Source organism: Protopterus annectens, chromosome 10.part0 (genome assembly GCF_019279795.1).
Source record: "Protopterus annectens isolate FY-2018-M chromosome 10.part0, PAN1.0, whole genome shotgun sequence".
NCBI classification, from domain to species: domain Eukaryota; kingdom Metazoa; phylum Chordata; order Ceratodontiformes; family Protopteridae; genus Protopterus; species Protopterus annectens.
In genome coordinates this window covers 1,838,203,141-1,838,230,726 of record NC_056744.1, presented here as the reverse complement: position 1 = coordinate 1,838,230,726, position 27,586 = coordinate 1,838,203,141, and the positions used below count along the sequence as shown (strand labels likewise).

Sequence of the window (27,586 nt, the reverse complement as noted above, 5' to 3'; positions counted from 1 at the left end):
ATTTTTGTGTGGACATCCGTTAATAGTTATGTTTTTATTCCATTTTTCTTTAAATAATTTTGTACAATCTTTGGTTTAAAATGAATAAAAAGTTGTTTAAAAAAATATTTGCTTCTTATCCTGAATTGAAATAATATCATAGTTGATTATAGTAAGTTGAGGATACCCCAAACCCCATCCCAGTATATGGGGAATGACTTTGCCTTGCAGAAAAGAGCTGTGTTAAAAGCAAACTACTTCTGTATTCAGACTTTGGCCTGTATCTCCTCCTTCATTATCCTAAAATGTATTTATCTTTTCTTTATGTTTCTCTCTCTGTCTCCATCTATCCTTCAACCCTTAATCTTCCGCTGTTCCACTCCATTCTCATTTTGTTTAAGTCTCACTCATTGCCTTCGTTAGGTAATAGGTAAGATTGTTTTGTCAGTACAGAGAGTATATAATGTACTCACTCTGTTTGGATAATATGTCATTTTCATGACAGTACAGAGAGTATACATGGAAAGGTAATGTAAAACAAAAACAAGATTCCTGTACCTGTCTGGTAGCTATCAAAGAAAATATTCTTGCATGCCTGACAGAGCACTGTCATACGCAGGATTCCAACATTAAGGAGGACAGCCTTTTGTTGTGGCACTTGTCATCTGAGGTTAAAACAAAACTTTTACTGATTTTTAACTTATTACAGCCTACTGATGCCTCCAAGTGTTTCTGTAGTTACAGCCCACTGACACCTTTAGGCATTTAATATTGCCTGTTTGTATTTACATTAATACTTCCAACATTTTACTATATACAATATATAAAAACATTACATTGTAAAACTTGCATAATCAATAACAGTGCTACATTGACACTGACCTCTATCTAATACAGATAAAGAGAAATGAATTGTTGTTCATGTACTATTTATTTATATTGTCATAATTTTTATATTTCTTTAAACATTGTGATAACCAACTATCACAGAAAGAGCTGCTTACCCTAACATGAAAGATCAGAACTGGATGAACAAACTGCTGTTGACAATATGTGTGGGAATTGAGCGGTTACTGTTTACAAAACTGATATTTACCGTGTTTATTACGACTTATAAAACCTAGTTTAAGACCTACAATCTAATGAATACTACCTATGTAAAGATTAATTTGTATTATCCAGCCTGTCTTTTACATTCTTTTCATTCCAGGGATATCAGCATTTCTTTGAAATATGAGACATCACTTAATTTTGTCAAGAAATGCTCCAGATGCAACTATTACAGGTAAGAGTACAAATGTCTACAGTTCCATTGGAAGGAATGAGTTAAAATTATCTGTTAACCAAAACTCTCAGGTGTTCTGAGTTTAAATGAACTCGCGGGTATTCTGAAGTTAATAAAAACTATATTTACAAGGAGCTTCCTGCTTTGATTTGATCCAATGAAATCGCTGTCAGTTCCTCTTTGTATGCATAACCAAGTACTTCTGAAACAGACGGAGACCTTAATTCTTCCCTCTTTTGAAAAGAAGTGTAGGATTGTTGCCTTGGGGTAAGTGCTGTTCTACTCCTTTATGCTCTGTCCGTATAGCAAACGAATTATTTCTCAACAAGGCATGATGCTTGCTTTTTTAGCTCTGCTGTGACTAACGCAGGATGGTAGTGATGGTAAGTCTGGACGCTAGAGAGTCCTGACTACTAGCAACAAGGCGCAGATGGACACCAGTGCCAGCATTATATGGAAAAGGAAGGGTATCTCATGATAGCTTAAAATCAGGGATGTTTTGTAACAGTCACTGTGTAATTAATTTTGTTTTGCACAAACTGACAGTGTTTGGGGTTAGGAAAGAAAGACAGGCATTTGATTTCTACACTGGACTTTACTGGAAAAAATAGAATTCTGGTCTATTAATATAGCCTGCAGTATGGTATAGAGGTGGGTTTGTGGTTTCCTATTTAACAGATGATCTAGCAAGTTTGATTCTCACTTGTGCAACTCAAATAACCCATCTTGACTGTCCAAAATGTGTAGGCTATGCTTTTAAGCAGAAGCTTGTGCCTCATGGGACATATCTAGTTACTAAAAACATATTTTATTTAATTGTTTCTTATCTGTATATGTGGGATAATTCAATGTAGTCTTTTCATCCATGAACCAGACATACAGCAAAAAGTGAAAAACTATGATACATAAAGCACTGCTAGTTGAGTAAATAATGTACAGAGCGGGAGTAGCCATGGGAGAAATGCAGACATGAATATAAGATACAGTGCAGCAAAAGTCATATGACAAGTGATACTGGGGGGGGGGGTACAGTAATCACAGGACACTTGGTGACTCATATGATAGTGCAAGAAAACATTTTATATACAAAAGGAGCAAACAAAAGTAACAGGGAGATGCATGTGATGTCTATAAAAGCAATTAGTTTTAAACACAGGGAGCACACAGAGCTTTAAAAAAATACAATAAAGTGTACAGCTAACATGCATGGTGAAGTAGCCAGTGAGTAATACAGAGTTAAATATTGAACAGGTGGAAAAATGCCAAATATATATATGTGGTTTGACTAGTGAGGAAGAGATATATGAAGTACTGCCCTGAATACGGTAAACTGGTGTTTTACAAAGAGATGAGAGTATAATCTGGTAAACTGGAAAAATTATACTGAGACAAAGTTGCAATTTATGTACATAACATACTTGTAGTTATGTAGCAGGTAGAATAATGAGACTGTAACATAAGTTACATGAGACTGAAACAGGGCAATAAAATGAACAACAGTAAAGGAGCTGTTCATAGGTTCATAGGTTCATAGGTTCATACTAGGCTATCTGCCCTAGGGCATTTATAAGCCTAGCCAGAGTGTGTGTGGCTTTCACCACCCCTTAGGATGAGAATACTATACCCATTAGTTTGCTGTGCCTCTGTCCAGCAGTGATACAGAGATGATTCCCGGGGTAAACCTACGATCTCCCATCCACTCGTCAAGATTTCTCTTGAACAGAGTCAGTGAGGGGCTCTGCCTCACATGGACTGGGATTCTGTTCCATAGTGTAGGGAGTCTCTGGGTGATGAATCTGTCCCTCCAGCACGTCCTATTTATATCCGTGTTGAGGTTTAAGTCTCTTGCTCTCGTGGCTCTGGTGGATTTGCATTTTTTGAGGTGGAGCATGTCCATTAATTCCGGGTTGGACATGGCCTTGTATGTCAGGCACAGATCACCTCTGAGCAGACGGTATGCGACTGAATAGAGCTGGAGTTTCTTCAGTCGGGCATCGTATGACATATGTTTGAGCCCCTTTATCCTTTTGGTGAGGAACTTTTGGGGTCTTTCCAACTGCTGCAGGTGTCGGGTAAGGTACATTCGAATGGGGCGTTGTACTCAATCATTGGTCTGATAAGTGAAGAGTACAGGGGTACAATGACCTCTCCTGATCTGGATGTGAATCTCTTCATGATCAGGTGGGCAATGTAGAAGGTCTTCCTAACCACTTTGGCAATGTGAGTGTCAAAGAGAGGTTACTGTCAACTTGGGTCCCCAGGTCCCTGATAACTTCTTCCGTGTTTAATGGATTACCACCTATGTGGTAATTAGGGGTTACCTTGTTTTTCCCAAAGGGTATGACTATACATTTTTTGGCATTTAGCTTAAGGCCATGGCTCTGGCACCAGTTATCCATTTCTATGAGACCTCTCTGGAGGATGTCTGTGTCTGATGGAGTGTCAATTATGGTGCCCAGTTTGCAGTCATCTGCAAATTTTGACAGCCACAATCCCCCTATGTTTGCCTGCACTTCAGAAAATAAATGCCGAACAAGAGGGGGCCCAGGACTGAGCCCTGTGAGACACCGCTCGTGACCAGCTTAGAGTCTGACATGGCACCAGCAACTCTAACCCTGTGTGTTCTGTCCTTGAGCCAGTTTGCAACCCATCTTGTGACATATGGGTTTACATCTAAGCTGGTGAGCTTTTCTATGATGCCCGAGTGGGGTATTGTGTCGAACGCTTTTGCTAGGTCAAGGTAGGCTGTGTGAACTGCCTTACCCTCATCAATGGCCTTAGTGACTGTTTCGAAAAAGTCAACCAAGTTCAAGAGGCAGGATCTGCCCTTGACAAAGCCAAATTGGGTAGGATCCAGTGTCTGTAGGTCCCCAATTCTTGTGGCATCACTTATACTGTATAGCGGAGTGTAGTTACAGGAGCTGCCATTGTGACATCACTTATACTGTATATCAGAATGTAGTTACAGGAGCTTATACTGTATATCAGAATGTAGTTACAGGAGCTTATACTCTATATCAGACTGTAGTTACAGGAGCTGTCCTTGTGACATCACTTATACTGTATATCAGAATGTAGTTACAGGAGCTTATACTGTATATCAGAATGTAGTTACAGGAGCTTATACTGTATATCAGAATTTAGTTACAGCAGCTGTCCTTGTGACATCACTTATACCGTGTATCAGTGTAGTTGCAGGAACTGTCCTTGTGACATCACATGTAATGTATATCGGAGTGTAGTTACAGGAGCTGCCATTGTGACATCACTTACAACGTATATCAGAGTGTAGTTACAGGAGCTGTCCTTGTGGCATCACTTATACTGTATATCAGACTGTAGTTACAGGAGCTGTCCTTGTGACATCACTTATACTGTATATCAGAGTGTAGATACAAGAGCTGTCCTTGTGACATCACTTATACTGTCTATCAGAGTGTAGTTACAGGAGCTGTCCTTGTGACATGACTTATACCATATATCAGACTGTAGTTAAAGGAGCTGTCCTTGTAACATCACTTATACCATGTATCACAGAGTAGTTACAGGAGCTGTCATTGCGACAACACTTATCTCATGTATCAGACTGTAGTTAGCGTATATCAGAGTGTAGTTACAGGAACAATTCTTGTGACATCACTTATACTGTGCATCAGGGTGTAGTTACAGGAGCTCTTCTTGTGGCATCACTTATACTGTATATGGGAGTTTAGTTACAGGAGCTGTCATTGTGACATCACTTATACTGTATATTAGATTGTAGTTACAGGAGCTATCCTTGTGACATCACTTATACTGTATATCAGATTGTAGTTACAGGAGCTGTCCTTGTGTAATTACTTATACTGAATATAGGAGTGTAGTTACAGGAGCTGTCCTTGTGACATCACTTACACTGTATATCAGAGTGTAGTTACAGGAGCTGTCCTTCTGACACCACTTATATTGCATATCAGACTGTAGTTACAGGAGCTGTCCTTGAGACATCACTTATACTGTATATCAGCGTGTAGTTACAGGAGCTGTCCTTCTCACATCACTTATAATATATATCAGAGTGTAGCTACATGAGCTATCCTTGTCACATCATTTACACTGTATATCAGAATGCAGTTCCAGAAGCTGTCCTTGTGACATCACCTATACTGTATATCAGAGTGTAGTTACAGGAATTGTCCTTGTGGCATCACATATACTGAATATCGGAGTGTAGTTACAGCTGCTGTCCTTGTGACATCACTTATACTGTATATCAGAGTGTAGTTACAGGAACTGTCCTTGTCAAATCACTTATACTGTATATCAGAGTGTAGTTACAGAAGCTGTCCTTGTCACGTCACTTATAATGTATATCAGACTGCAGTTACAGGAGCTGTCCTTGTGACATCACTTATACTGTATATCACATTGTAGTAACAGGAGCTGTCCTTGTGACATCACTTATACTGTATATCAGAGTGTAGTTACAGGAGCTGTCCTTGTGGCATCACTTATACTGTATTTCAGAGTGCAGTTATTGGAGTTGTCCTTTTGAAATCGCTATAATGTATATCAGAGTGTAGTTACAGAAGCTGTCCTTGTGACATCACTTATACTGTATATCAGAGTGTAGTTACAGGAGCTGTCCTTGTGACATCACTTATACTGTATATCGGACTGCAGTTACAGGAGCTGTCCTTATGACATCACTTATACTGTATATCGGAGTGTAGTTAAAGAAGATGTCCTTGTGACATCACTTATACTGTATATCAGAGTGTAGTTGCAGGAGCTCTCCGTGTGAAATCACTTATACTGTATATTGGAGTGCAGTTAAAGGAGCTGTTCTTGTGACATCACTTATACTGTATATCAGACTATAGTTATATGAGCTGTCCTTGTGACATCACTCATACTGTATATCAGAGTGTAGTTACAGGAGCTGTCCTTGTGACATCACTAATACTGTATATCAGAGTGTAGTTACAGGAGCTGTCCTTGTGACATCACTTATACTGCATATCAGAGTTTAGTTACAGGAGCTGTACTTGTGACATCACTTACATTGTATATCAGAGTGTAGTTCTAGGAGCTGTACTTGTGACATCACCTGTACAGTATATCACAGTGTAGTTACAGGTGCTGTCCTTATGACATCACTTATACTGTATATCAGAGTGTAGTTGCAAGAGCTGTCCTTGTGATATATATTGGAGTGTAGTTACATGAGCTGTCCTTCTCACATCACTTATAATGTATATCAGAGTGTAGCTATAGGAGCTATCCTTATCACATCAGTTATAATGTATATCAGAGTGTAGTTACAGGAACTGACTTGTGGCATCACTTATACTGTATATTGGATTGTTGTTACAGCTGCTTTCTTTATGACATCACTTATACTGTATATCAGAGTGTAGTTACAGGAGCTGTCCTTGTGACATCACTTATACTGTATATCGGAGTGTAGTTGAAGAAGATGTCCTTGTGACATCACTTATACTGTATATTGGAGCGTAGTTAAAGGAGCTGTCCTTGTAATATCACTTATACTGTATATCAGACTGTAGTTATAGGAGCTGTCCTTGTGACATCACTTATACTGCATATCAGAGTGTAGTTACAGGAGCTGTACTTGTGACATCACTTACACTGTATATCAGAGTATAGTTATAGAAGCTGTACTTGTGACCTCACCTATATAGTATATCACAGTGTAGTTACAGGAGCTATCCTTGTGACATTACTTTTACTGTATATCAGAGTGTAGTTACAAGAGCTGTCCTTGTGATATGACTTATACTGTATATCGGAGTGTAGTTACAGGAGCTTTCCTTGTCACATCACTTACACCGTATATCAGACTGTAGTTACAGGAGTTGTTCTTGTGACATCACTTATACTGTGTATGAGAATGTAGTTACAGGAACTGTCCTTGTCGCATCACTTATACTGTATATCAGGGTGTAGCTACAGGAGCTGTCCTTGTCACATCACTTACACTGTATATCAGACTGTAGTTACAGAAGCTGTCCTTATGACCTCACTTATGCTGCATATCTGAGTGTAGTTACAGGAATTGTCCTTGTGGCATCATTTATACTGTATATCAGAGTGTAGTTACAGGTGCTGTTCCTGTGGCATCACTTATACTGTATATAGGAGTGTAGTTACAGGAGCTGTCCTTGTGACATTATTTATACTGTATATGGGAGTGTAGTTACAGGAGCTGCCCTTGTGGCATAACTTATACTGCATATCAGAGTGTAGTTATAGAAGCTGTCCTTGTCACATCACTTATACTGTATATCGGACTATAGTTGCAAGCGGTGTCCTTGTGGCATCACTTATATTGTAAATCAGAGTGTAGTAACAGGAGCTGTCATTATGACATCACTTATAGTGTATATCTGAGTGTAGATAAAGGTGCTGTCCTTGTGGCATCACTTCTACTGTATATCAGAGTGTAGTTACAGGAGCTGTCCTTGTGAAATCACTTATAATGTATATCTGAGTGTAGTTACAGGAGCTGTCCTTGTGAAATCACTTATAATGTATATCTGAGTGTAGTTACATGAGCTGTTGTTGTCACATCAGTTATACTGTATATCGGACTTCAGTTACAGGAGCTGTCCTTGTGACATCACTTATACTGTATATCAGAGTGTAGTTATATGAGCTGTCCTTATCAAATCACTTATAATGTATATCAGAGTGTAGTTACAGGAGCTGTCCTTGTGGCATTACTTATACTGTATATCAGACTGTAGTAGCAGGAGATGTCCTTGTGATATCACTTATACCTCATATCAGAGTGTAGTTATAGGAGCTGTCCTTGTGATGTCAGTTATACCGTGTATTAGTTTAGCTGCAGGAGCTGGCCTTGTGACATCACTTATAGCATGTATCAGAGTGTAGTTACAGGAGCTGTCCTTGTGACATCACTTATACTAAATATCAGACTGTATTTACAAGAGCTGTCCTTGTGACATCACTTATACTGTATATCACACTGTAGTTACAGGAGCCATCCTTGTGACATCACATACTGTATATCAGAGTGCATTTACAGGAGATCTCCTTGTGACTTCACTTGCACTGTATATCGGAGTGTAGGTATAGGAGCTGTCCTTGTGACATCACTTATACTGCCTATCAGACTGTATTTACAGGAGCTATCCTTGTGGCATCACTTATACCGTATATCAGATTGTAGTTACAAGAGCTGTCCTTTTGACATCACTTAAATGTATATCAGACTGTAGTTACAAGAGCTGTCCTTAAGACATGACTTATACTGCATATCAGAGTGTAGTTACAGGAATTGTCCTTGTGGCATCACTTATACTGTATATCAGAGTGTAGTTACAGGTGCTGTCCTTGTGACATCACTTATAATGTATATCAGATAGTAGTTACAGGAGCTGTCCTTGTCCCATCACTTATACTGTATATCGCATTTTAGTAACAGGAGCTGTCCTTGTGGCATCACTTATACTGTATATCGGATTGTAGTAACAGGAGCTGTCCTTGCGGCATCACTTATACTGTATATCAGAGTGTAGTTACAAGAGCTGTCCTTCTGACATCACTTATAATGTATATCAGACTGTAGTTACAAGAGCTGTCCTTAAGACATGACTTATACTGCATATCGGAGTGTAGTTACAGGAATTGTCCTTGTGGCATCACTTATACTGTATATCAGATTGTAGTTACAGCAGCTGTCCTTCTGACATCACTTATACTGTATATTAGAGTGTAGTTACAGGAGCTGCCCTTGTGACATCACTTAAACTGTATATCGGAGTGTATGTCTACGTGCTGTCCTTGTGACATCACTTATAATGTATATTGGAGTATAGTTACACAAGCTGTCCTTGTGACATCAGTTATACCATGTATTAGTGTAGTTGCAGGTCTGTCCTTGTGACATCACTTATAGCATGTATCAGAGTGTAGTTATAGGACCTGTACTTCTGACATCACTTATACTGTGTATCAGATTGCAGTTACAGGTGCTGTCCTTGTGACATCACTTACAATGTATATCAGAGTGTAGTTACAGGAGCTGTCCTTGTGGCATCACTTATACTGTATATCAGACTGTAGTTACAGAAGCTGTCCTTGTGACATCACTTACACTGTATATCAGAGTGTAGTTACAAGAGCTGTCCTTGTGACATCACTTATACTGTATATTAGAGGGTAGTTACAGGAGCTGTCCTTGTGACATGACTTATACCGTATATCAGACTGTAGTTAAAGGAGCTGTCTTTGTAACATCACTTACACCATGTATCACAGAGTAGTTACAGGAGCTATCATTGTGACATCACTTATATCGTGTATCAGACTGTAGTTAGCGTATATCAGAGTGTAGTTACAGGAACAGTTCCTGTGACATCACTTATACCATGAATCAGAGTGTAGTTACAGGAGCTCTTCCTGTGACATCACTTAAACTGCATATCGGAGTGTATGTCTACGTGCTGTCCTTGTGACATCACTTATAATATATATTGGAGTATAGTTACACAAGCTGTCCTTGTGACATCAGTTATACCATGTATTAGTGTAGTTGCAGGTCTGTCCTTGTGACATCACTTATAGCATGTATCAGAGTGTAGTTACAGGACCTGTACTTCTGACATCACTTATACTGTGTATCAGATTGCAGTTACAGGTGCTGTCCTTGTGACATCACTTACAATGTATATCAGAGTGTAGTTACAGGAGCTGTCCTTGTGGCATCACTTATACTGTATATCAGACTGTAGTTACAGAAGCTGTCCTTGTGACATCACTTATACTGTATATTAGAGGGTAGTTACAGGAGCTGTCCTTGTGACATGACTTATACTGTATATCAGACTGTAGTTAAAGGAGCTGTCTTTGTAACATCACTTACACCATGTATCACAGAGTAGTTACAGGAGCTATCATTGTGACATCACTTATATCGTGTATCAGACTGTAGTTAGCGTATATCAGAGTGTAGTTACAGGAGCAGTTCCTGTGACATCACTTATACCATGAATCAGAGTGTAGTTACAGGAGCTCTTCTTGTGGCATCACTTATACTGTATATGGGAGTGTAGTTACAGGAGCTGTCCTTGTAACATCACCTATACTGTATATCAGAGTGTAGTTACAGGAATTGTCCTTGTGGCATCACATATACTGTATATCGGAGTGTAGTTACAGCTGCTGTCCTTGTGACATCACTTATACTGTATATCAGAGTGTAGTTACAGGAGCTGTCCTTGTGGCATCACTTATACTGTATAGCAGAGTGTAGTTACAGGATCTGTCCTTGTGGCATCACTTATACTGTATAGCAGAGTGTAGTTACAGGAGCTGTCCTTATCAAATCACTTATAATGTATATCAGAGTGTAGTTACAGAAGCTGTCCTTGTCACATCACTTATAATGTATATCAGACTGCAGTTACAGGAGCTGTCCTTGTGACATCACTTATACTGTATATCAGACTGTAGTTACAGGAGCTGTCCTTGTGACATCAGTTATACTGTATATCGGAGTGTAGTTACAGAAGCTGTCCTGGTGGCATCACCTATACTGTATATCGGAGTGTAGTTACAGAAACTCTCCTTGTGACATTACTTATATAGTTCTATGTCAGATATTCAAACTTCCAAAATGTCGAATACCATATGGTCGAGACCATATGGTCGATATTTGGAAGTTCGAATATTTAATAAAAAAATAAAATAAAAAAGGAAAAAAATACACTAACAGTGTGAGCAGGGAAGAAGCCCCCCTGCACCCCCACACCCCCCTACTTAAATATACCAACTCCGAGACCGCACTTCCGTGCAGAAAAGAGAAATTCTCCCATTCTGCACCATATGGCACCATTAAAAGTCAACCTTTGAACACTTGAAATGTCGAACATATGGTCTCGACCATATAATGTTCGACATTATAAGCATTCTAATAATTGACATAGACTCACTCATACTGTATATCAGAGTGTAGTTACAGGAGTTGTCCTTGTGACATCAATCATACTGTGTATCAGAGTGTACGTACAGGAGCTGTCCTTGTGACATCACTTTTACTGTATAGCGGAGTGTAGTTACAGGATCTGTCCTTGTCACATCACTTACACTCTATATCAGACAGTAGTTACAGGGGTTGTCCTTGTGACATCACTTATACTGCATATCAGAATGTAGTTACAGGAACTGTCCTTGTGGCATCACTTATACTGTATATCAGAGTGTAGCGACTGGAGCTGTTCTTGTCACATCACATACACTGTATATCAGACTGTAGTTACAGGAGCTGTCTTTGTGACATCACTTATACTGTATATCAGAGTGTAGTTACAGAAAATGTCGTTGTGGCATCACTTATACTGTATATCGGATTGTTGTTACAGCTGCTTTCTTTGTGACATCACTTATAATGTATATCAGAGTGTAGTTACAGGAGCTGTCCTTGTGACATCACTTATACTGTAAATCGGACTGCAGTTACAGGAGCTTTCCTTGTCACATCACTTACACCGTATATCAGACTGTAGTTACAGGAGTTGTTCTTGTGACATCACTTATACTGTGTATGAGAATGTAGTTACAGGAACTGTCCTTGTCGCATCACTTATACTGTATATCAGGGTGTAGCTACAGGAGCTGTCCTTGTCACATCACTTACACTGTATATCAGACTGTAGTTACAGGAGCTGTCCTTATGACCTCACTTATGCTGCATATCTGAGTGTAGTTACAGGAATTGTCCTTGTGGCATCATTTATACTGTATATCAGAGTGTAGTTACAGGTGCTGTTCCTGTGGCATCACTTATACTGTATATGGGAGTGTAGTTACAGGAGCTGTCCTTGTGGCATAACTTATACTGCATATCAGAGTGTAGTTACAGAAGCTGTCCTTGTCACATCACTTATACTGTATATCGGACTGTAGTTACAAGCGATGTCCTTGTGGCATCACTTATACTGTAAATCAGAGTGTAGTAACAGGAGCTGTCATTATGACATCACTTATAGTGTATATATGAGTGTAGATAAAGGTGCTGTCCTTGTGGCATCACTTCTACTGTATATCAGAGTGTAGTTACAGGAGCTGTCCTTGTGAAATCACTTATAATGTATATCCGAGTGTAGTTACAGGAGCTGTCCTTGTGAAATCACTTATAATGTATATCTGAGTGTAGTTACATGAGCTGTTGTTGTCACATCAGTTATACTGTATATCGGACTTCAGTTACAGGAGCTGTCCTTGTGACATCACTTATACTGTATATCAGAGTGTAGTTACATGAGCTGTCCTTATCAAATCACTTATAATGTATATCAGAGTGTAGTTACAGGAGCTGTCCTTGTGGCATTACTTATACTGTATATCAGATTGTAGTAGCAGGAGCTGTCCATGTGATATCACTTATACCTCATATCAGAGTGTAGTTATAGGAGCTGTCCTTGTGATGTCAGTTATACCGTGTATTAGTTTAGCTGCAGGAGCTGTCCTTGTGACATCACTTATAGCATGTATCAGAGTGTAGTTACAGGAGCTGTCCTTGTGACATCACTTATACTAAATATCAGACTGTATTTACAAGAGCTGTCCTTGTGACATCACTTATACTGTATATCACACTGTAGTTACAGGAGCCATCCTTGTGACATCACATACTGTATATCAGAGTGCATTTACAGGAGATCTCCTTGTGACTTCACTTGCACTGTATATCAGAGTGTAGGTATAGGAGCTGTCCTTGTGACATCACTTATACTGCCTATCAGACTGTATTTACAGGAGCTATCCTTGTGGCATCACTTATACCATATATCAGATTGTAGTTACAAGAGCTGTCCTTCTGACATCACTTAAATGTATTTCAGACTGTAGTTACAAGAGCTGTCCTTAAGACATGACTTATACTGCATATCGGAGTGTAGTTACAGGAGCTGTCCTTGTGGCATCACTTATACTGTATATCAGACTGTAGTTACAGAAGCTGTCCTTGTGACATCACTTATACTGTAAATCTGACTGCAGTTACAGGAGCTGTCCTTATGACATCACTTATACTGTATATAGGAGTGTAGTTAAAGAAGATGAACTTGTGACATCACTTATACTGTATATCGTATATCGGAGTGTAGTTACAGGAGCTCTCCTTGTGAAATCACTTATACTGTATATTGGAGCATAGTTAAAAGAGCTGTTCTTGTGACATCACTCATACTGTATATCAGACTGTAGTTATAGGAGCTGTCCTTGTGACATCACTAATACTGTATATCAGAGTGCAATTACAGGAGCTGTCCTTGTGACATCACTCATACTGTATATCAGAGTGTAGTTACAGGAGCTGTCCTTGTGACATCACTTATACTGCATATTAGAGTGTAGTTACAGGAGCTGTACTTGTGACATCACTTACACTGTATATCAGAGTGTAGTTCTAGGAGCTGTACGTGTGACATCATCTATACAGTATATCACAGTGTAGTTACAGGAGCTGTCCTTATGACATCACTTATACTGTATATCAGAGTATAGTTACAAGAGCTGTCCTTGTGATATATATCGGAGTGTAGTTACAGGAGCTGTCCTTCTCACATCACTTATAATGTATATCAGAGTGTAGCTACAGGAGCTATCCTTGTCACATCACTTATAATGTATATCAGAGTGTAGTTACAGGAACTGTTCTTGTGGCATCACTTATACTGTATATCGGAGTGTAGTTGAAGAAGATGTCCTTGTGACATCACTTATACTGTATATTGTATTGTAGTTACAGGAGCTCTCCTTGTGACATCACTTATACTGTATATTGCAGCGTAGTTAAAGGAGCTGTTCTTGTGACATCACTCATACTGTATATCAGAGTGTAGTTACAGGAGCTGTCCTTGTGACATCACTCATATTGTATATCAGAGTGTAGTTACAGGAGCTGTCCTTGTGACATCACTTATACTGTATATCAGAGTGTAGTTACAGGAGCTGTACTTGTGACATCACTTACACTGTATATCAGAGTATAGTTATAGGAGCTGTACTTGTGACATCACCTATATAGTATATCACAGTGTAGTTACAGGAGCTCTCCTTGTGACATCACTTATACTGTATATTGCAGCGTAGTTAAAGGAGCTGTTCTTGTGACATCACTCATACTGTATATCAGAGTGTAGTTACAGGAGCTGTCCTTGTGACATCACTCATACTGTATATCAGAGTGTAGTTACAGGAGCTGTCCTTGTGACATCACTTATACTGCATATCAGAGTGTAGTTACAGGAGCTGTACTTGTGACATCACTTACACTGTATATCAGAGTATAGTTATAGGAGCTGTACTTGTGACATCACCTATATAGTATATCACAGTGTTGTTACAGGAGCAGTCCTTGTGACATCACTTATACTGTATATCAGAGGGTAGTTACAAGAGCTGTCCTTGTGATATGACTTATACTGTATATCAGCGTGTAGTTACAGGAGCTGTCCTTGTCACACCACTTACACCGTATATCAGACTGTAGTTACAGGAGTTGTCCTTGTGACATCACTTATACTGTGTATGAGAATGTAGTTACAGGAACTGTCCTTGTGGCATCACTTATACTGTATATCAGAGTCTAGCTACAGAAGCTGTCCTTGTCACATCACTTACACTGTATATCAGACTGTAGTTACAGGAGCTGTCCTTATGACCTCACTTATACTGCACATCTGGGTGTAGTTACATGTGCTGTCCTTGTGACATCACTTATACTGTATATCAGAGTGTAGTTACAGGAGCTGTCCATGTGACATCAGTTATACTGTATATCAGACTATAGTTATAGGAGCTGTCCTTGTGACATCACTCATACTGTATATCAGAGTGTAGTTACAGGAGCTGTCCTTGTGGCATCACTTATACTGTATATGGGAGTGTAGTTACAGGTGCTGTCCTTGTGGCATCACTTATATTGTATATCAGATTGTAGTAGCAGGAGCTGTCCATGTGATATCACTTATACTTTATATCAGAGTGTAGTTATAGGAGCTGTCCTTGTGACATTAGTTATACCATGTATTAGTTTAGTTGCAGGAGCTGTCCTTGTGACATCACTTATAGCATGTATCAGAGTGTAGTTACAGGAGCTGTCCTTGTGACATCACTTATACTAAATATCAGACTTTATTTACAAGAGCTGTCCTTGTGACATCACTTATACTGTATATCACACTGTAGTTACAGGAGCCATCCTTGTGACATCACATACTGTATATCAGAGTGTAGTTACAGGAGATCTCCTTGTGACATCACTTACACTGTATATCAGAGTGTAGGTGTAGGAGCTGTCCTTGTGATATCACTTATACTGTATATCAGATTGTAGTAACAGGAGCTGCCCTTGTTATATCACTTATACTGTATATCAGAGTGTAGTTACAGCTGCTGTCCTTCTGACATCACTTATACTGTATATTAGAGTGTAGCTACAGGAGCTGTACTTGTGACATCACTTACACTGTATATCAGAGTATAGTTATAGGAGCTGTACTTGTGACATCACCTATATAGTATATCACAGTGTAGTTACAGGAGCTGCCCTTGTGACATCACTTATACTGTCCATCAGAGTGTAGTTACAGGTGCTGTCCTTGTGGTGTCACATATACTGTATATTGGAGTGTAGTTATAGATGCTGTCCTTGTGACATTGCTTATACTGTATATGAGAGTGTAGTTACAGGAGCTGTCCTTGTGACATCACTTTTACTGGATATCAGAGTGTAGTTACAGGAGCTGTACTTGTGACATCACTTATACTGTATATCAGAGTATAGTTATAGGAGCTGTACTTGTGACATCACCTATATAGTAAATCACAGTGTAGTTACAGTAGCTGTCCTTGTGACATAACTTATACTGCACATCAGACTGTATTTACTGGAGCTATCCTTGTGGCATCACTTATACCGTATATCAGACTGTAGTTACAGGAGCTGTCCTTATGACATCACTCATACTGCATATTAGACTGTAGTTAAAGGGGCTGTCCTTGTGACATCACTTATACTGTATATCAGAGTGTAGTTACAGGAGCTGCCCTTGTGACATCACTTATACTGTCCATCAGAGTGTAGTTACAGGTGCTGTCCTTGTGGTGTCACATATACTGTATATTGGAGTGTAGTTATAGATGCTGTCCTTGTGACATCACGTATACTGTGTATCAGAGTGTAGTTACAGGAGGTGTCCTTGTGACATCACTTATACTGTATACCAGAGTGTAGTTACATGAGCTGTCCTTGGGGCATCACCTATACTGTATATCAGAGTGTAGATGCAGGAGCTGTCCTTCTGACATCACTTATACTGTATATCGGAGTGTAGTTACAGGAGCTGTCCTTGTGACATCGCTTATACTGTATATGAGAGTGTAGTTACAGGAGCTGTCCTTGTGACATCACTTTTACTGGTTATCAGAGTGTAGTTACAGGAGCTGTCCTTGTGGCATCACTTTTACTGTATATCAGAGTGTAGTTAAAGGAGTTGTCCTTGTCACATCACTTGCACTCTATATCAGACTGTAGTTATAGGAGCTGTACTTGTGACATCACTTATACTGTATATCACAGTGTAGTTACAGCAGCTGCCCTTGTGATATCACTTATTCTGTATATCAGAATGTAGTTACAAGAGCTGTCATTGTGATATTACTTATACTGCATATTGGAGTGCAGTTACAGGAGCTGTCCTTGTCACATCACTTACACTGTATATCAGACTGTAGTTACATGAGCTTTCCTTGTCACATCAGTTATACTGTATATCAGAGTGTAGTTATAGGAACTTTCCTTGTCACATTACTTATACTGTATATTGGAGCGTAGTTACAGGAGCTGTCCTTGTCACATCACTTAGACTGTATAGCAGACTGTAATTACAGGAGCTGTCCTTGTGACATCACTTATACTGTATATTGGATTGTAGTTGTAGGAGCTGTCCTTGTGACATGATTTATACTGTATATCAGAGTGAAGTTGCAGTAGCTGTCCCTGTGACATCACTTATACTGTATATCACAGTGTAGTTACATGAGCTGTCCTTGTGACATCACTTTTACTATATATCGGAGTGTAGTTACAGGTGCTGTCCTTGTGACATCACATACTGTATATCATAGTGCAAGTACAGGAGCAGTCCTTATGGCATCACTTATACTGTATATGGGAGTTTAGTTACAGGTGCTGTCTTTGTGGCATCACTTATACTATATATCAGAGTTTAGTTACAGGAGCTGGCCTTGTGACGTCACTTATACTCTATATCAGAGCTTAGTTACAGGAGCTGTACTTATGACATCATTTATACTATATATCAGACTGCATTTACAGAAGCTGTCCTTATGACATAATTTATACAGTACATCAGACTGTAGTTACGGGAGCTGTACTTGTGACATCACTTATACTGTATACCAGAGTGGAGTTACAGGAGCTGTCCTTGTGACATCAGTTATGCCATGTATCAGTGTAGTTCCAGCAGCTGTCCTTGTGACATCACTTATACCGTGTATCAGAGTGTAGTTACAGGAGCTGTCCTTGTGCCATCACTTATACTGTATATCAGACTGCATCTACAGAAGCTGTCCTTTTGACATCACTTATACTGTACATCACACTGTAGTTATGGGAGCTGTACTTGTGACATCACTTATACTGTATATAAGAGTGTAGTTACAGGAGCTCTTCTTGTGACATCACTTATACTGTATATCAGACTGTAATTACAGGTGCTGTCCTTCTGACATCACTTATACCATATATCAAAGTGTAGTTACAGGAGCTCTCCTTGTGACATCACTTATACTGTATATCAGACTGTAGTTCCAGGTGCTGTCCTTCTGACATCACTTATGCTGTATACCAGAGTGCAGTTACAGAAGCTGTCCTTGTGACATCAGTTATACCATGTATCAGTGTAGTTCCAGCAGCTGTCCTTGTGACATCACTTATACCGTGTATCAGAGTGTAGTTACAGGAGCTGTCCTTATGACATCACTTATACTGTATATCAGAGTATAGTTACAAGAGCTGTCCTTGTGATATATATCGGAGTGTAGTTACAGGAGCTGTCCTTCTCACATCACTTATAATGTATATCAGAGTGTAGCTACAGGAGCTATCCTTGTCACATCACTTATAATGTATATCAGAGTGTAGTTACGGGAACTGTCCTTGTGGCATCACTTATACTGTATATCGGAGTGTAGTTGAAGAAGATGTCCTTGTGACATCACTTATACTGTATATTGTATTGTAGTTACAGGAGCTCTCCTTGTGACATCACTTATACTGTATATTGCAGCGTAGTTAAAGGAGCTGTTCTTGTGGCATCACTCATACTGTATATCAGAGTGTAGTTACAGGAGCTGTCCTTGTGACATCACTCATATTGTATATCAGAGTGTAGTTACAGGAGCTGTCCTTGTGACATCACTTATACTGCATATCAGAGTGTAGTTACAGGAGCTGTACTTGTGACATCACTTACACTGTATATCAGAGTATAGTTATAGGAGCTGTACTTGTGACATCACCTATATAGTATATCACAGTGTAGTTACAGGACCTCTCCTTGTGACATCACTTATACTGTATATTGCAGCGTAGTTAAAGGAGCTGTTCTTGTGACATCACTCATACTGTATATCAGAGTGTAGTTACAGGAGCTGTCCTTGTGACATCACTCATACTGTATATCAGAGTGTAGTTACAGGAGCTGTCCTTGTGACATCACTTATACTGCATATCAGAGTGTAGTTACAGGAGCTGTACTTGTGACATCACTTACACTGTATATAAGAGTATAGTTATAGGAGCTGTACTTGTGACATCACCTATATAGTATATCACAGTGTTGTTACAGGAGCAGTCCTTGTGACATCACTTATACTGTATATCAGAGGGTAGTTACAAGAGCTGTCCTTGTGATATGACTTATACTGTATATCAGCGTGTAGTTACAGGAGCTGTCCTTGTCACACCACTTACACCGTATATCAGACTGTAGTTACAGGAGTTGTCCTTGTGACATCACTTATACTGTGTATGAGAATGTAGTTACAGGAACTGTCCTTGTGGCATCACTTATACTGTATATCAGAGTCTAGCTACAGAAGCTGTCCTTGTCACATCACTTACACTGTATATCAGACTGTAGTTACAGGAGCTGTCCTTATGACCTCACTTATACTGCACATCTGGGTGTAGTTACATGTGCTGTCCTTGTGACATCACTCATACTGTATATCAGAGTGTAGTTACAGGAGCTGTCCTTGTGGCATCACTTATACTGTATATGGGAGTGTAGTTACATGTGCTGTCCTTGTGGCATCACTTATATTGTATATCAGATTGTAGTAGCAGGAGCTGTCCATGTGATATCACTTATACTTTATATCAGAGTGTAGTTATAGGAGCTGTCCTTGTGACATTAGTTATACCATGTATTAGTTTAGTTGCAGGAGCTGTCCTTGTGACATCACTTATAGCATGTATCAGAGTGTAGTTACAGGAGCTGTCCTTGTGACATCACTTATACTAAATATCAGACTTTATTTACAAGAGCTGTCCTTGTGACATCACTTATACTGTATATCACACTGTAGTTACAGGAGCCATCCTTGTGACATCACATACTGTATATCAGAGTGTAGTTACAGGAGATCTCCTTGTGACATCACTTACACTGTATATCAGAGTGTAGGTGTAGGAGCTGTCCTTGTGATATCACTTATACTGTATATCAGATTGTAGTAACAGGAGCTGCCCTTGTTATATCACTTATACTGTATATCAGAGTGTAGTTACAGCTGCTGTCCTTCTGACATCACTTATACTGTATATTAGAGTGTAGCTACAGGAGCTGTACTTGTGACATCACTTACACTGTATATCAGAGTATAGTTATAGGAGCTGTACTTGTGACATCACCTATATAGTATATCACAGTGTAGTTACAGTAGCTGTCCTTGTGACATAACTTATACTGCACATCAGACTGTATTTACAGGAGCTATCCTTGTGGCATCACTTATACGTATATCAGACTGTAGTTACAGGAGCTGTCCTTATGACATCACTCATACTGCATATTAGACTGTAGTTAAAGGGGATGTCCTTGTGACATCACTTATACTGTATATCAGAGTGTAGTTACAGGAGCTGCCCTTGTGACATCACTTATACTGTCCATCAGAGTGTAGTTACAGGTGCTGTCCTTGTGGTGTCACATATACTGTATATTGGAGTGTAGTTATAGATGCTGTCCTTGTGACATCACATATACTGTGTATCAGAGTGTAGTTACAGGAGGTGTCCTTGTGACATCACTTATACTGTATATCAGAGTGTAGTTACATGAGCTGTCCTTGGGGCATCACCTATACTGTATATCAGAGTGTAGATGCAGGAGCTGTCCTTCTGACATCACTTATACTGTATATCAGAGTGTAGTTACAGGAGCTGTCCTTGTGACATCGCTTATACTGTATATGAGTGTGTAGTTACAGGAGCTGTCCTTGTGACATCACTTTTACTGGATATCAGAGTGTAGTTACAGGAGCTGTACTTGTGACATCACTTATACTGTATATCAGAGTATAGTTATAGGAGCTGTAGTTGTGACATCACCTATATAGTAAATCACAGTGTAGTTACAGTAGCTGTCCTTGTGACATAACTTATACTGCACATCAGACTGTATTTACAGGAGCTATCCTCGTGGCATCACTTATGCCGTATATCAGACTGTAGTTACAGGAGCTGTCCTTATGACATCACTCATACTGCATATTAGACTGTAGTTAAAGGGGCTGTCCTTGTGACATCACTTATACTGTATATCAGAGTGTAGTTACAGGAGCTGCCCTTGTGACATCACTTATACTGTCCATCAGAGTGTAGTTACAGGTGCTGTCCTTGTGGTGTCACATATACTGTATATTGGAGTGTAGTTATAGATGCTGTCCTTTGACATCACGTATACTGTGTATCAGAGTGTAGTTACAGGAGGTGTCCTTGTGACATCACTTATACTGTATACCAGAGTGTAGTTACATGAGCTGTCCTTGGGGCATCACCTATACTGTATATCAGAGTGTAGATGCAGGAGCTGTCCTTCTGACATCACTTATACTGTATATCGGAGTGTAGTTACAGGAGCTGTCCTTGTGACATCGCTTATACTGTATATGAGAGTGTAGTTACAGGAGCTGTCCTTGTGACATCACTTTTACTGGATATCAGAGTGTATTTACAGGAGCTGTCCTTGTGGCATCACTTTTACTGTATATCAGAGTGTAGTTGAAGGAGTTGTCCTTGTCACATCACTTGCACTCTATATCAGACTGTAGTTATAGGAGCTGTACTTGTGACATCACTTATACTGTATATCACAGTGTAGTTACAGCAGCTGCCCTTGTGATATCACTTATTCTGTATATCAGAATGTAGTTACAAGAGCTGTCATTGTGATATTACTTATACTGCATATTGGAGTGCAGTTACAGGAGCTGTCCTTGTCACATCACTTACACTGTATATCAGACAGTAGTTACATGAGCTTTCCTTGTCACATCAGTTATACTGTCTATCAGAGTGTAGTTATAGGAACTTTCCTTGTCACATTACTTATACTGTATATTGGAGCGTAGTTACAGGAGCTGTCCTTGTCACATCACTTAGACTGTATAGCAGACTGTAATTACAGGAGCTGTCCTTGTGACATCACTTATACTGTATATTGGATTGTAGTTGTAGGAGCTGTCCTTGTGACATGATTTATACTGTATATCAGAGTGAAGTTGCAGTAGCTGTCCTTGTGACATCACTTATACTGTATATCACAGTGTAGTTACATGAGCTGTCCTTATGACATCACTTTTACTATATATCGGAGTGTAGTTACAGGTGCTGTCCTTGTGACATCACATACTGTATATCATAGTGCAAGTACAGGAGCAGTCCTTGTGGCATCACTTATACTGTATATGGGAGTTTAGTTACAGGTGCTGTCTTTGTGGCATCACTTATACTATATATCAGAGTTTAGTTACAGGAGCTGGCCTTGTGACGTCACTTATACTCTATATCAGAGCTTAGTTACAGGAGCTGTACTTATGACATCATTTATACTATATATCAGACTGCATTTACAGAAGCTGTCCTTATGACATAATTATACAGTACATCAGACTGTAGTTACGGGAGCTGTACTTGTGACATCACTTATACTGTATACCAGAGTGGAGTTACAGGAGCTGTCCTTGTGACATCACTTATACCGTGTATCAGAGTGTAGTTACAGGAGCTGTCCTTGTGCCATCACTTATACTGTATATCAGACTGCATCTACAGAAGCTGTCCTTTTGACATCACTTATACTGTACATCACACTGTAGTTACGGGAGCTGTACTTGTGACATCACTTATACTGTATATCAAAGTGTAGTTACAGGAGCTCTCCTTGTGACATCACTTATACTGTATATCAGACTGTAGTTCCAGGTGCTGTCCTTCTGACATCACTTATGCTGTATACCAGAGTGCAGTTACAGAAGCTGTCCTTGTGACATCAGTTATACCATGTATCAGTGTAGTTCCAGCAGCTGTCCTTGTGACATCACTTATACCGTGTATCAGAGTGTAGTTACAGTAGCTGTCCTTGTGGCATCATTTATACTGTGTATCAGACTAGAGTTACAGGTGCTGTCCTTGTGACATCACATATACCACATATCAGGCTGTAGTTACAGGAGGTGTCCTTGTGACATCACTCATACTGTTTTTCAGTCTGCAGTTACAGGAGTTGTTCTTGTAACATCACTTATACTATATATCAGACTGTAGTTACAGAAGCTGACCTTATGACATCACTTATACTTTATTTCAAAGTGTAGTTACAAAAGATGACCTTGTGACATTACTTACACGGTATATCAGAGTATAGTTACAGCAGTTGTCTTTGAGACATCACGTACACCATATATCAGAGCGTAGTTACAGCAGCTGTCCTTATGACATCACTTATACCGTATATCAGACTGTAGTCACCGGAGATGTCCTTGTGACATCACTTATACTGTATATCACAGTGTAGTTACAGGAACTGTCCTTGTGGCATCACTTATACTGTATATCGGAGTGTAGTTACAGGAACTGTCCTTGTCACATCACTTACACTGTATATCACTTAGCTGTCTTTCTCAAATCACTTATAATATATATCAGAGTGTAGTTACAGAAGCTGTACTTGTGACATCACTTATACTGTATATCACCGTTTAGTTACAGGAGCTGTCCTTGTGACATCATTTATGCTGTATATCAGAGTGTAGTTACAAGAGCTGTCATTGTGATGTTACTTATACTGTATATTGGAGTGTAGTTACATGATTTCTCCTTGTCACATCACTCACACTGTATATCAGAGTGTAGTTACAGGAGCTGTCCTTGTGACATCAGTTATACTGTATATCAGAGTGTAGTTGCAGGAACTGTCCTTGTGGCATCACTTATAGTGCATATTGGAGTGTAGTTACAGGTGGTGTTCTTGTGGCATCACTTATACTGCATATTGAAGTGTAGTTACAGGTGCTGTCCTTGTGACATCACATATTGTATATCATAGTGTAGTTACAGGAGCTGTCCTTGTGGCATGACTTATACTTTATAACAGAGTGTAGTTACAGAAGTTGTCTTTGTGTCATCACTCATCTTGTATATCAGAGTGTAGATACAGGAGCTGTCCTTGTCACATCACTTATACTGTATATCAGAGTGTAGTTACCGGAACTCTCCTTTTGGCATCACTTTACTGTATATGAGAGTGTAGTTACAGGAGCTGTCTTTATGACATCATTTATACTGTATATCAGAGTGTAGTTACAGGAGCTGTCCTTGTGAAATTACTTATAATGTATATCTGAGTGTAGTTATATGAGCTTTCCTTGTCACATCAGTTATACTGTATATTGGAGCGTAGTTACAGGAGCTGTCCTTGTCACATCACTTACACTGTATAGCAGACTGTAATTACAGGAGCTGTCCTTGTGACATCACTTATACTGTATATCAGATTGTAGTTGTAAGAGCTGTCCTTGTGACATCATTTATACTGTATATCAGAGTGAAGTTACAGTAGCTGTCCTTGTGACATCACTTATACTGTATATCAGAGTGTAGTTACATGAGCTGTCCTTGTGACATCACTTTTACTATTTATCGTAGTGTAGTTACAGGAGCTGTCCTTGTGACATCACTTGTACTCTATATCAGAGTGTAGTTACAGGAGCAGTCCTTGGGGCATCACTTATACTGTATATCTGAGTGTAGTTACAGGTGCTGTCCTTGGGGCATCACTTATACTGTATATCTGAGTGTAGTTACAGGAACTGTCGTTGTGGCATCAGTTATACTGTATATCGGAGTGTAGTTATAGGAGCTGTCCTTGTGACATCACTTGCACTGTATATCAGAGAGTAGTTATAGGAGCTGGACTTATGACATTACTTATAATGTATATCACAGTGAATCTAGGACACTTGCTCGAAAAAGCAAGTGTCCGAATCCATATATAAAGATCACAGTTTAACGAAAGCGCTTTAATCGAAAAAGCGCTTCCATTAAACTGTGAAGAAAAAAACAAAACAAAACCACTAAGTAAATGTTTTTGCAGGGGGGCTTCACCCCTCCCCCCTGCACCCCCCAACGTGGGGGGGCTGTGCCCCCCACCCCCCCTACTTAAATATTCTCACTCCAAGGTCGCACTACAGTGGAATAAAGGAATATTCCCTTACTCGCACTGCAGTGCGACCGGCATTCTTCAAGACATACCCGAAATTGCTGCTTCAATGAACAGAAATTTTGGGTATGTGTGAGCACGAATTTGACTTTCGGTTAAAGTTAAATTTCCGCAAGTGTCTGGGTCCCATCACAGTGTAGTTACAAGAGCTGTCCTTGTGACATCACTTATACTGTATATCAGAGTGTAGTTACAGCAGCTGTCCTTGTGACATCCCTTATACCATATATCAGACTGTATTTAACAGGTGCTGTCCTTGTGACCAGTTATAGTGTATATTTTTTATTTATTTATTTATTTTACATTTGCTGACCGGGCTAGTCAAACTGGATATATGTCCATTTTCAGTAGAGGCCCAGGGAGAAAAGCTCCAAAACAGTATTAATTTAATTGAATAAAGATACAAAGCATCTACTTAAAGAAAACATTATAACACTAAATTAATGTAAAAAAACACTTTACCATAGATTTAATTGAAGTTAGTAGGTGAGAGAGGAAAAAAATGGAAAAGAGAAAAATGAAATAACAATATAAGAAAAAGAGCGAGAATAAAAGAAAAAAATAATTATATTAGAGCTGGTGTAAAGATATTTAGAGCAGTTGATATAACTATAGAATAATAGGTATAGCAGATTTAAAACAGTGGGTTAGACATGGAAAGCAAAAATAAATGAATAGCTAGTATCTATCAAACATCTTCTATACATAGATGTACACAGGGCATGGAATGTAACAAATCTCTGAAAAGGCTAGTTTTTATTATGTAGTAGTTTGATAGGGAACAGAAAATACTGAGTTAAAACTAGAAAAAAAATTGTAGAGCATCCTAAACAAACAGTGACGGAAATAAGAAATGGTTATCAGTGTTGAGGCAGTTTTAGAGGCATTTTAGGAAAGGGAGAGGGTGTCAGTCTGGTTTAGAACATGTATATAACCATTCCCTCCGGTAGAGCTCTTTTGAGTGTATACCTTTAACTCCCAGTAGGTGTGGCTTCAGCCTTTAAAAAATGAAGTTATCACCTTACAGTTCTAACAAATGCTCATTTACAGAGTTCAAATATCAAAACAATTGTGTTTGCCATCGTGTATGCTTCAAGATACAATATTCTGATACCTTGTATGTAACATGGTTTTGGAATTATTAATGCAAATATGAACATGCAATATTTGACGCCTAGAGGAGCAGTAGGGGGTAACTGCAGAAACACCTGGAGACGTCATTCAGCTGTAATGAGTTGGAAGACTCTTAGTTGGTTCTTAAACAGTGGAGTAGATGTAAGGGAAGTTAGATCATTTGGAAGTCTGTTCAAAGTGTTTCCAACAAAGTTAGTAAACAGGCAGTCAACAAATTTGTTGTTGGATGTAAGGGAGGCTACTTAGTAACTTATTTGCTGAGCATAGAGTTTTGAGATTTATATAAGAACTAATAAGATTACAGAGTACAGGAGTATTAGTGGGATGGTACAGGACCTTGTGAGTGATAGTAAGTTGCTGAAGAAGAACCTGGTTTTGAAATTCCAGCCATCCTAGCTGTTTTATATTTTGGCAGTGGTGGGTTCTAAAAAGGGAGCCAGAGGCAAATCTGGCAATGTTGTTATAGGAGGTTACCAGTTTGTTTAGATTAGTTTTAGATAGGTTGGTATAAATGGGGGAGGCATAGAGTAGGGTGGAGATTAGATGGGTTTGAGCAATAGTAGTCCTGGCAGAGGGTGTAAGAAAGGGTTTAAGCCTGTAGAGGAAGCCAAGTTTTCTATTAACTGCTTTGATAGTTAAGTTTATGTGAGTGTCATAGTTAAGATTATGATCAGTTGTTACATCTAAGAGTTTGGTGGTTGTGTTGGGTGCTATTACAGTGCTATTATGTGATGTAATTGTGAAATTAATATGGGTAGACTTCTGTGTGGGAGTGAACAGTAATAGTTTAGTTTTTTGGGGTTAAGGAGGAGACAGCATTGATGGAACCAGTTTTCAAGTAAGGTAAGTACTCTTTGGGTACTGGACTGGAGTTCAGCTGAAGATCCTGCGGCACAGATTAATGTCGAGTCGTCAGCATATTGTATGCAGGTGGTTTGGGAGAGGGTAGTTTTCAGATCATTAATGAAACTAGAAAAGAGGAGAGGTCCCAGAATGGAGCCTTGTGGGACACCCAGAGTGAGTGGGAGCTGAGTAGATAGTTTATTGCCCCAGAGGACTGCCTGTTGTCTGTTACCTAGATAAGACTTAAACCATTTGACTGTCTGAGTATCTAAGGAAAGTGATTGTAGTGTATCTAACATTAATTGATGATTAACCATGTCAAAGGCTTTAGAGAGGTCTATAAAGAGAGCAGAGGAAAGCAGGTTGTTATTTCAATTTCTATTAATACAGTCAGAGAAGGATAAGAGAGCAGTTGTAGTGCTGTGGAATGGCCTAAAGCCATGCTGGCAGTCAGCCAGTAGCTTGTTTTGTAGGAGATGCTCGAGTAGCTGCTGGTGGATAC

The 27,586-nt window shown here is 39.3% G+C and overlaps 1 protein-coding gene across 1 annotated transcript in view; it reads left to right on the top strand.

Moving 5' to 3' along the window:
• The first annotated feature begins 1,466 nt into the window (after positions 1 to 1,466).
• The window catches only part of LOC122814091 (sulfotransferase 1C1-like), a 464,542-nt gene continuing 438,422 nt past the window's right edge, over positions 1,467 to 27,586 (top strand). The window contains exon 1 of the mRNA XM_044086701.1: positions 1,467 to 1,531. The gene's annotated coding sequence lies outside the window, so the exon portion shown is untranslated. The remainder of the gene's footprint in view (positions 1,532 to 27,586) is intronic.